The sequence below is a fragment of the Elephantulus edwardii genome, unplaced genomic scaffold (assembly GCF_000299155.1).
Source record: "Elephantulus edwardii isolate Elephantulus edwardi_28Jun2011 unplaced genomic scaffold, EleEdw1.0 scaffold00090, whole genome shotgun sequence".
Lineage (NCBI taxonomy): Eukaryota > Metazoa > Chordata > Mammalia > Macroscelidea > Macroscelididae > Elephantulus > Elephantulus edwardii.
Window position 1 is genome coordinate 5,345,126 of NW_006399840.1, and position 12,600 is coordinate 5,357,725.

General features: G+C 39.6%; 1 pseudogene; it reads right to left on the minus strand.

The window, feature by feature from the left end:
- Positions 1-8,904: 8,904 nt before the first annotated feature.
- On the minus strand, positions 8,905-9,387 carry LOC102857824 (annotated as a pseudogene).
- Between the last annotated feature and the right edge of the window lie 3,213 nt (positions 9,388-12,600).

Consider the following 12,600-nt stretch of genomic DNA (forward strand, 5'->3'; position numbering starts at 1 on the left):
AAGGCAGGAAAAATCACCATTGACTCTGTAACCCAACATCTCCAACAAATTGAAAAAGAACAGCAAGAAAACCTGATATCCTTTAAAAAAGCCTGAAATTATAAAATTATAAAAGCAACTTCCAGCTAAAAAACCCCCTTCATCAGATGGTTTTACAAGTGAATTTTATCAAACATTCAGAGAAGAACTGTCACCAATTCTACATAAACTATTTCAGAAAATAGAAAAAGATGGATTTCTCCCAGATTCATTCTATGAAGCAAACATATCCTTGATACCAAAGCCAGGAAAGGACCCAACCCAAATAGAAAAATATAGACCAATATCTCTTATGAACATAGATGCAAAATTGCTCAATAAAATCCTGGCCAATAGAATCGAACGATACATTAAAAAATAATTCACCATGACCAAGTGGGATTCATGACAGGTATCCAAGGATAGTTAAACATAAGAAAAACAATTAATGTAAGTAATCACATAAACAAAGCAAAGATCAAGAACCACATGATTCTATCAATTGATGCAGAAAAGGCCTTTGACAAAATCCAACACCCTTTCCTGATTAAAGCACTCAACAAAATAGGATTAGTGGAGAACCTCAACATAGCAAAAAGTATTTCTGCAAACCCAAGAGCCAATATTATTCTCAATGGAGAAAGATTAAAGGCATTCCCTTTGAGAACAGGAACTAGACAAGGATGCCCACTATCACCTCTCTTATTCAATATTGTATTGGAAGTCTTAGTGATAGCAATAAGACAAGAGAAGGAAATAAGATGTATCCAAATTGGCAAAGAGGAAGTAAAATTATCTCTGTATGCAGATGATATGATAGTATACTTAGAAAACCCTAAAGACTCAGCAAGAAAACTACTGGCCATAGTTGATCAATGCAGCAAAGTGGCAGGATACAAGATCAACATACAAACATCAGTTGGATTTCTCTACAGTGACAAAGGGAATACAGAGCTGAAGCTAAGAAAATATCCTTCACATTAGCTAATCACAAGATTAAATACTTGGGAGTAAATCTAACCAGAAGCACAAAGGATCTATCTATTCAAAGAAATGACAAAACATTACTATAAGAAACAAAAACAGATCTGGAGAAATGGAAGGATATCCCTTGCTCATAGATAGGAAGATTCAATATTGAGAAATGACAATATTACCAAAGGCACTTGACACATTCAATGCAATCCCAATACAAATACCAATCCCATTCTTTAACGAGATAGAAAATCTACAATTTCATTTGGAATGGAAAGGGGTCCTGAATAAGCAAAGCACTCTTTAAAAAGAAAAACAAGGTAGGAGTCATCTCACGCCGTAATTTCAAATCCTTCTACAACTGCTGTGGTGGTCGAGACAGCACAGTACTGGTACAAGGACAGACACATAGATCAATGGAATAGAATTAAGTATACAGAAATGATCCCATCTACCTATGGTCAACTGATTTTTGACAAGGGGATGAAATATGTTAAGTGGGGAAATGACAGACAGCCTTTTAAACAAAAATGGTGTTGGCAAAATTGGAAAACTATCTGCAGAAAACTCAAGCAAGATCCTCACCTCACTCCATACAAAACAAACCAACTCAAAGTGGATCAAGGACCTAGGACTAAAACCAAAGACTATAAATTTCATTAAAGAAAAACTTGGAAGAACTCTAGAAGTCCTAATCCACGACATAAACAGTCTTTCAAGTATCCTGAAAAACCTACAAATAGGAGAGGATAAAATGGGACCTTCTAAGAATCAAATCCCTATGCACATCCAAACTTCTCCCACAGGGTAAAAAGGGAAGCCACAAACTGAAAAAAAAATAAAAAATTGGTAAAGACATGTCAGATAAGAAACTTATATCTAGAATTTATAAAATACCTGAGAACCACAACAAGATAAAGGTAAATAACCCAATTGAAAAATGGGCACAGGATATGAATAGACACTTCTCCAAAGAAGACATTCAGATGGCAAACAAACACATGAATATTCAAAATTTCTAGCTCTAAGAGAGATGCAAATTAAAGCAACTATGAGATATCATCTCATCCCAGTAAGAATAGCAAAATCTAACAGAACAGCAAACAACAAATACTGATGAGGTTGTGGAGAAACTTGAACCCTTTTTCACTGTTGGTGGGAGTATAAAATGGTGCAACCACTATGAAGGCTGTATGACGTGCTCTCAGTAAGTTGCAAATAGAAATACCATTTGACCCAGCAATTCCACTACTGAGAATATACCCCAAAGAAACCATAACTGCCACCCAAGGAGATATATGCACACCCATGTTTATCATGGCTTTGTTTACAATAGCAAAGAGTTGGAAACAATCTAAGTGCCCATCAACAAAGGAATGGATAGAGAAGCTCTGGTATATTCACACAATGGAATACTATGCTGCATTGAAAAACAAGGAACTAATGAAATATTATACAGAATGGGTGACCCTGGAGGACATTATTCTGAGTGAAATATCTCAGTCACAAAAGAACAAATACTGAATACTGCCAATGTTGTAAAATGGGACTGACATCAGGGTTTGGGGGAGACTAAGATAGAGGGGATAAATTATGTGTACTCCATTGAAACAGATGAGGGAGAGAAGTGTTTAAAAGGGTTATATCATTAGTTATTATTGTCATGACAAGTGTCCAGAATGAAGGCTGCATAGTGGAGTGGACTTGAGTGGAGGGAGTTTATAACAATGAAAGAATTTTTCTTTCACTTTTCAAAGAGAAGAGGGAACTGGGAGGGAGGGGTGGGCAGGAAGAAAAGTGCAACGATGAATGAACGGAAATCCAAAGTCTCTGTAAACTTTCATTAAAATTAATAAGAAAAATATTAAAAGAAAAGGATCTATACAGGAAAGAAGGTGGAGCTTTTGTGTAGTGATTGGGGACCATAAACACATTTTACTGAAAAGGCTTCCTTTGTGAGAGGCTAAGATAGATTCTGGAGTCCTTAAATAGCACAAACAGTAAAGGACTTGCCTATTAGCCAAAAAAGGTGGTGGTTCAAATCTACCCAGAGACACCTCAAAGCAGTGCTGGTGATCAAGTTTTGAAAGGCGACAGGCTGCCCAAGGAACAGTTCTGCTCTGCACATGTGGGGTCCCAATGAGTCAGAACTAACTTGATGGCACCTGACAACTGCCACAATGAGCATGAGCTAACCACCAAGAGGGACCTGTAAAAGTGGTGATGATGTCTCATGTATGAAGAACTCCAAGGTACTCAAAGTTGGTGATTGAAGACAATACTGAACTATTTGTCTATATTAGTGTTAACCAAGTTTGAGTTTAAGGTGAAATGGGAAATAAATACCTAGAAGACCCAAAAGCCCCTCTCCTGATTGACTTTAAACCAGCCAAGGACCCACATAGTACAGCATCTGGACATTTTACTAGAATGCTTAAGAGTTCAATGTTCTATTTTTAAAGGAACTCCTTGGCTGGTCTAGCCCACAGCAATCATCTTTTCCAGCTGTGTGAGCGCAATGCTTTCCAGGAGGGTGGGATACAGGGAAAAAATAAGGAAAGATTGGCCAAACAATAAAAGACTTGCCTACCAGCATTTATGGCTGGTTACAGTGTTATGCCCCAAATCCAGTTCCCCCCCAAGTCACCAAGGAGCCGACACCGATGCAAGGGCAAGAGGGAATTTATTTCAGATTCGAATCCGGGCCGCGATCCAAACTGTGCCCATACAACAGGGAAGATGGCCGCGGCCTCGATTCTGGGCTGTCCTGCCTATTTAAAGGGGAAAGCCCGCGAGAACAGGGTGATACAGGATTGGCTGGTTCACAGGAAAGGCGCGAAAACAGGGTGATACAGGATTGGCTGATTCACAGGAAGGCCCGCGAAAACAGGGTGATACAGGATTGGCTGATTCACAGGAAGGCCCGTGAAAACAGGGTGATACAGGATTGGCTGATGTTTGGGTGGGGGCTCTTTTCTCCCTTTCCCCACAGCTTTCAGTTTACTGCTCTAGAGGCACATATATATATTTTAAAATGACATATTGGTTACAAAATTGAGTCCCTCAACAGTGCCCTTCTTTTGTGACTTGAAATATACCTGACAAATAGGTCAGGACATGAAATGTACTTAAGTAGCTGTAAGTCCAGTGGTATTTGCTAAACTGTGAATTCAGAATATAGTTTCCATGAACATTTAGCTGAAATTGAATGAGAAATATTTACCAAAATGAAAGAGAATGCAAGTCTTTTCCTTGACTGTTACCAGGAGCTGTGGTACCTTTTTACATCTCCACTGAGACCCTGTCTCTCCTCTCTGTCTTCAATCTAGAGCTACTAGCATTTTTCATGGGAGTTCCTGACACAACCTTTGACTATCATATCTTGTGCCTATTTTATATAGTCTATTTTCTACAGAACAACCAGGAGAAAATACACCAAACTTCATGGCTTCCTGCTTCAAACCATTCAGTGGTTTGTTTGCATTTAGAATAAAACCTAAATTTCTTGTCAAGATCTATGATACCTCAGTTGAGAGTGTTCCTGTCCATTTCACCACCCTCAGTACAAAACAGATGCCCTTTTGCTCATTGCATTCTGGACAACCTTCTGTTCCTCAGCATGTAACCCCCCCAGACCAGTCCCAGCCTTTGCCCTTGAAAGCCTTTTTTTTTGCCAATAATGCTCCTTCCCTGGTTCTTTGGATGGCTAGTTCTGGGTCTTTTGATAGAAGCTCAGAGACACCCTCCTAATTACTAAAGTGGTTTTCCTAAGCTGTTTTTGGATCATTTGTTATTTGTTGTCTTCCTAAAAGAATGATTACTACAAGGGCAGGTAAATTGACTGTTTTCTTAGTGCCTAACATAGCCTAGATGTTAGACTGTTAAATATTTAAAACCTTTCCATTGGGTCGATTCTGATGCATGGTAATTCTGTATGTTCTAGAGTAAAACTATAGTTCATGCATAGGATTTTGAGTAGACTGCTAGGTCTTTCTTCTGGGTTACCTGGGATTGGACTCAAACTGCCAACAAGTCTCTTAGTAGTCACTTGTGCTGACTGTTTACATCACCTAGGGACGCCAACATTTCGTGGGGAATGGAATAAACATTAGTGAAATAAACAGAGGATTGAATAAATGGATGAATGAATGACTAAAACCAACCTTGGCTTTCCTGATCTTTTATCACTTCAGAAAGGAGTTTTTGAATATGGCTTAGCTGCTGTTCTCAACCAGCTTTTCTAAGTCAATGTTTAAAAAATGATAAATTCTGCAGCATGGGATATGAAATTAAAAAAATGTAAATGTTTCAGATGAAATGAAGGTAAGAATATTAACTAGTGGAGAATCTCTTTCCAGGGAGAGAAAAGTCCTTCATAAATACTGACTCCTTAACTTTCATGTGCCCACAGAAGGATTCAGAGGACAGGGGAAGGCAGAGAGTCTTGTATACACTGACAAACAAGTTATCATCCTTTCATCTACCAAAGCCTGATAAGTGAGACAGGTTTGGGTTTGTGGAATTATTAGACAACAAATGCTAAAGTAAAACTAAAGGCAAGGGCAGAGGAGTGTGTGTTGCAGACTGAGGGTCCCAAAGAATGGAATAATTTTATAATTATTAATAAAGAGACAAAGAGCCAGGAATGTGGTAGAGCAAAGTGCATAAAAGAGGGGGTCAGCAGTGAAGACCCCAAGCCAAGCTTCTCTGTATCTTTATTGAAAATTATCAGGAAGTAAATCACAAAGAAAATTCAATGCAAATGAAGCCAGTCTCTTTCTATTGGAAACCTTCTGCTTGACTCAGGAAGGAGGGGTTCACAAATGCAAGAATTTGGTTTACCTTTAACTATTAACCTTGATGCCTCAGGGTGAACTCTAGCTCAGGGGGCAACACTCCCTCTGTAGGGGGGCCCCTTGCTGTCTCCTGTCTTGTGGGAACAAACAGCTCATTTTCTAGGATCTGCCACAAGAGAAATCCTAAATTATAAATCTGTAATTCCTTCAATTCCTGAACAAGGGTTTTCATATAATATTTGGTATAAAGTTTGGCTTTCCATAAGTGTGTAAGGCCCATCTTGCGCTTGCCACTTTTTCCCCTAAGGCTGAAGTTCCATTTTGAACTGCACCAACTCTGTTACCTTCTAAGAAAAATCCCTTCAAACTCATTGTCTTCGAGTTGCAATTGACTCACAGCTGATTCTCAATCAGGTTTTCAAAGATGGGAAGACATTGTCCCTCTCTTTCCTGGTAGATTTGAACTTCCAGAAAGGAGTTCCTTTAGGTTAGAAGCACAACTCCCTTACCTACTGGGTCACTGGAGTTCAAACAGTGTGAATATGTATTAAAGACCACCAACTGTCTCTTCAAATATCACCCCAATTCCTCCTGTTGTTGGGATAGGAAATCTAGACTCCATTCTTATCCCCTTCATTCCTATTCCCTTGTCTAATCCATTGTAATTTCTCCATTTTACTTGCCAACTGACTTTGATTCATCCACTTCTAGGTCCAGTCACCGTACTTGTCCACATCACTCATTAGCTTCCCTTGCCAATGACTTCAGCAACATTCTGAACTTTCAAAGTCTTCAGTTGTTTTCCTCCAATATATTTCTTCCACATCACTATCAGGGATTAATAAAACTACAAATTTGGCCCCATTTTCCCTCTGCATACATTCCTTTATTAAATTCTCTCAGTGCTAAGATGAAGTCTTATTCTTATATAAAAACCGAACAAACCTTCTGGACCATGCACTTATCTTTCAATCCTTTAAAAAAATTCTTCCCTTCTGCAATTCACCTATTCTTTATTTTAATGATGGTGGTTTTCAGTTAGCTCATCAAACACCATGGGCCATCTTTCTTCAGGACAACTAAATGGCTGATAATGACAATATATGAGAGAAGGGGCACTGTTCTGGGACTTGGCAGAGTGCCACTGTGTTTTGCCCACAGTTTAAAATTGTATTTTAAAAGATAACTAAAGGGATCCACCATCTGGCTCACTCACTCTTGAAGTGCAAAGTTTGCCTATCTCAGGGGACATCAGTGAAAATTTACCAGCTTAGATGATGCAGTCTAATTTCATTAGGAGGATTTCTTTCCCACTTCTTTCCTCTGAGACAATTCTTTTCCATAACTTGCAGTTTGACACCTACCCATGTGACACCAAGAAAAGATACTAAAACAGAATCCCCCTCCCCACTGCAAACTGTTGAAAAGAATAAGATTCCAAGGTAAAGAGAATTGTGTTAATGATTTTGACCCCTTTCCTACCTCCTTTGGCTTCTCTCTGACATTCTTTTCTCAACATTGCCATAGAAACCACCAAGTACTTTCTTTCAGGGTGATTATGCCTTTTCAGATTTTCACAAATAGAAGAAGTTCCAAGAGAAAGAAGCCTGAAGTCTTTTCATTCCAGCCATCCTCCCCAACTTGCCTGTACTGCTTATGCAAATTGCAGAAAGCAGGCTTTATGATGTTTTATTTTGTATTCTTCTAGCAAACGCAGTACATCTGCTAAGTACATGTGTGAGAGGAAGAATACTGGTTACCAAGACATATGGAGAAGCATCATATTTTCTTGGTTTTTATTATATGACTTTAACTATGGGCTTGTCAGATACACTAATCATTACAGATTGGAAATATCTATGTCAGACAGCAATTTCCTGTGATGGGCAGGCTCAGATTCCTAGAGGGTGTATTGGGCTGACAGCTTGTAGGGAGACCCAGGGAAAAAATTCCAGTGAAAAGGAAATGCTATTTTAGTTAAACAACTTAGAAATTTGAGAGATATTATAAGATTCTTTTAAAACTCCACCTGGCTTCTCCTCATCAGTTGCTAATTAAGGACATTAATGAATCTGTTTATTTGTTTGTTTGAAACTAGAAAAATAAAGCTTAGCGCAATGCGAATTATAGCTTATCATAGTTTCAGTATCTTTTGCATAATGCAAATGTATGTTTTGTAAGATGTGATTTATTAGCAGTTTATGTTTCTTCTCATTAAAGCAGCATTTTTAATGTTCTATTTGACATTACATACCTCTGGAGACTATTAAAGTTTATTGTCCAATGTTTGTTTAAATAAAAACCTTGTGATGTTCCCAAGAACTGTCTGTGAGTTTCTGATTTATATTTGAGTGTGGCTCTGGTTCTAAGCAAGCACTTTTCATTAATGGTTCTAAAGGAGAAGTTAGTAGACAGTTCAAATGTAATCCTTGGTGTAATATCTTAGACTGGTATTTCAGAGTCATTTTCATTTCAAGACTCACTTGGTTATTTCTAAATATTTAGCATCAAGAGCAGCACTGATGCACAATGAATGGGGGGCACATCTGGAAAGCAGTCGCTTCCAGAGGGAGCTTGGAACCCAGACACCTGAGCTGTCTGTGTCCTGAATTCTGTCTGTAGAGGGGCAAGAAAGAATATGGGCTTATGAAGAGAGAAAGATATTAGATTGTTGGAACTGCCTTCTTCAGAAGCATTTTAATTGAAGTATCTGCACTTCAGACACAAATCAAAGCTTGCTTCTTGAACAGATAAAGATGGACATACAGATATATTTTTCTTGGTTCTTTCTCCTATGTGCACGCAGGAGTGACTTGTGATATGCCAGCTGAGATGTTGGGGATTGAAAAAGCATTCCTCTTTGTGATATTTGAATAATTTTCTCATGCATTATACAATCAAATACTCAACTTGTTGTTCTCACATTGATTGAATTTGGTGTTAGATCTATTGTTACTGCTTGCTAGCAGTACTCAGTTTTAGCTGTCCAGCTATGTTTGTTTCTGCAAGTATTTAAACTCATAGATAATTGTATTTAATCTTCCCCCCCCCCATTGGTTAACAAATGATTCTTTATTGAAATATTTTCATCTGTAGTTCCTTAGCTATCTGGGCATTCCACAGCACCACTGTTGATGTCTTCACTGATGTCATGAGGGTGATGGCCATCAACATTGCAGCCCACAGATTGGGAAGTTCCCAGGGTCTCTCTAATAGTTCCAGAGAGTTCTCTGGCTAAAGACTAGTGTTGCACCTGCTGGGCAATGCCAACAATCCCATCAAAAGGGATATTTCCACTGTGCTTAATATTTTTCTGCTTCTTTCTATCTCTGGGTGGTTCCTTTAGGGCTTTGATGATCAGGGCAGAGGCAGAAGGTACCACTTCAATCTGGGCTTGTCTGTTCTGAGGGGTCAATTTCACTGTAATCCTTAGCCCCTTCCAGTCATCGGTGGCCCTGGCAATGTCATCAACAACCTTTTTGGGAGACAGGCCGAGAGGGCCAATCTTGGGGACCAGAGCAGACGTGGCACCAACTTCCTTACCAGTACACCTCAGGTACACGACTTTAATCTCATTGGGGTCAAACTTGGGTGGCATGGTGAAGGTGGTTTCTCCTCCAAGGAGAAAACTTAAAAGCATATTTAATCTTTAGTATCTTAACATGAATCAAACGGAAAACCCCATGGCATAGAATTAGAACCAATTAATAGCTGCACCTCCATTAGATTTCCAGGTTGTAAATCCATCTTGCTCCCTTTGAGCCACTGTTGGATCCAAAACACCAGAGAGGGAGGCATGGCCTTTAGTTTAGCAGTGTAAGTCGCTATGGCTAGGCCATCAGAGCTCTCAATGGAAAGCAGAAAAAACCCCAAAGTATTGATAACAGTATTAAAACTTGCACAAAGATGCAACAATCCCTCCACCAAAACATGTAATTTTTTAATCCTCAGTTGGCCACTCTTGGGAACAGAGATGCTGAACTGTAAAGGGAGAGAAAAAGAATTTTGGAGTCATTCTGTTGAAGATTACCAGAGAGAGAAGTTTTAATTAAGAATGTTTCTATACATTTGGAATGTCGTGGAACAAATAGCCAAAGCTAAAGGAAGAAACCAAGAAATCAAAGAGCTAAACAGAAAATTTCAAAAGGCAGCCCGGGACAACCAAGCAAGATACTATAATGAAATGTGCAGAGAGTTGGAGTCAGAAACTCAAAGGGGCCAAACTTGCTCAGCGTTTCTTAAGCTGAAACAAATTCAAGTCATGGGTGGCAATACTGAAGGATAGTTTGGGTAGAATGTTGAACGATCCAGGAAGTATCAAGAGAAGATGGAAGGAGTACACAGAGTCACTGTATCAGAAGGAATTGGCTGACATAGAAGAATTTCATGAAATAACATATGAGCAAGAGCCTACGGTGATGAAGAAGGAAGTTTGAATTGCTCTGAAGTAATTGGCAAAAAAAAAAGGCTCCAGGAGTTGATGGCATACCAATTGACATATTTCAACAAACGACGCTGCCCTGGATGTGCTCACTAAGTTGTGCCAAGAAATCTGGAGGACAACCAGCTGGCCGACTGGCTGGAGAGATAGATAATTGTTTCCATTCCAAAGAAAGGTGACCAAACAGAGTGCGGAACCTATAGAACAATATCATTAATATCACATGCAAGCAAGATTCTGCTGATAATTATCCAAAAATGGTTGGAACAATATGTCAACAGAGAACTGCTAGATGTGCAGGCTGGATTTAGAAGAGGTCATGGTACTAGGGATATTATAGCTAATGTTAGATGGATCTTGGCAGAAAGCAAAGAATACTAGAAGAATGTCTATCTGTGCTTCATTGACTATGCAAAAGCTTTTGACTGTATGGATTACAACAAGCTGTGGCTGACTCTGAGAAGAATGGGAATCCCAGAACATTTGATTGTGCTAATGCGAAACCTATACTTGGACCAAGAGGAAGTCATCAGAACAGAGCAAGGAGACATTGGATGGTTCAAAATCAAGAAGGGGGTCCGTCAGGGATGTATTCTGTCTCCATACCTTTTCAATCTGTATGCAGAATAGATCATCAGAGATTCTGGGCTGTAGGAGGAGAAATGTGGCATCAGGATTGGTGGAAGAGTCATCAACGACCTGCGTTATGCTGATGACACAACCCTGCTCGCTGAAACGGAAGAGGACCTGAAGCGCTTGCTGCAGCCTCCTATATGAATTGAAGCTCAACATCAAGAAAAAAAAAAGATTCTCACCACTGGCCAATTGGCAGCATCAGTATGGATGGTGAAGAGATTGAGATAGTTAACGGTTTTAGTTTACTTGGCTCCATAGTCAACACTCTTGGTTACAACAGGCAGGAAATCAAGAGACGAATTGCTTTGGGAAAGTCGACTGTAAGGGACCTCTCAAGAGTACTGAAGAGCAAGGACATCAGGCTGGAGACTAAGGTGCGCCTGATCCAGGATATAGTCTTTTCAATTATGTGCTATGCATTGGAGAGTTGGACAGTGAATAGGCATGATAGAAGGAGAATTGATGCCTTTGAGCTTTGGTGCTGGAGAGGAGTGTCGAATAAACCATGGACTGCTAGGAAAAGAAACAGGTTTGTCCTGGAGAAGGTAAAGGCAGAATGTTCCTTGGAGTGAAGGATTCTGAAGCTTCATCTGACATACTTTGGACATGTTGCAAGGAGGAACTGACTGGTCCTTGGAAAGGGACATCACGTTTGGCAGAGTGGAGGAGCAGCGTAGGAGAGGAAGATCTTCAATGAGATGGATCGATTCTGTGAGTGCAGTGGTGGGAATGAATGTGTTTGAGACGGCAAGATTTGCACAGGATAGAACGGTGTTTAGGCCTCTTGTACATAGGGTCACTATGAGTCGCAAGCGACTCGATGGCACATAACAACAACAACAACAATAATATATTTTATATATTATATATTATATATGCAGAACAGAATATGAGGAGAAATGTAGCATCAAGATTGGAGAAACAACCTGCTTTATGCAGAGGACACAACTCTGCTTGCTGAAACTAAGAAAGACTAGAAGCACTTGCTGCAGAACATTAAGGACTGCAGCCTTAAATATGAATTGAAGGTCAACATCAAGAAAACAAAGATTCTCACCAATGGGCAGCATCATGATAGTTGGGGAAGAGATTGATGTTATTAATAACTTCCATTTGTTTTGCTCCACAATCAGCACTTTTGGCACCAGCAGCCAGGAAATAAAAAGACAAACTGAGTTAGGAAAATCTGCTGTCAGGGACCTTTCCAGAGTATTGAAAAGCAACGATGCCAGTAGGATACTAAGGTACGCCTGTCTGATCCAGGTCACAGTTTTCACAATTATGTGCTACGCATCAGAAAGCTAGACAATGACTAGAGCTTATAGAGGGAGAATTGATGCTTTGGAGCTGTGGTGCTGGACAAGTGTATTGAATATACCATGGACTACTAAGAGAAAAAACAGGTTTGTCCTGAAGAGGTGAAAGCTGGCTGCTTTTTGGAGGCAAGGACTATGAAACTTCATCTGATATATTTGGGCATGTTGCGAGGAGTAACCAATCCTTGGAGAGGGATATCATGCTTGAGAGGGTGGAGGAACAGCTCAAGAGAGGAAGATACTCAATGAGACAGACTGATTCATAGATGGATTCAGTGACTGGAGTAATTGTGGTAATTATGTCAGGGCCAATAAGGTTGGCGCAAGATAGAGTAGGGTTCAGAGCTCTGTATATAGGGTTGCTATGAGTTGTAAAAGACTCGACAACACATAATAACAATAACAATATATATATATA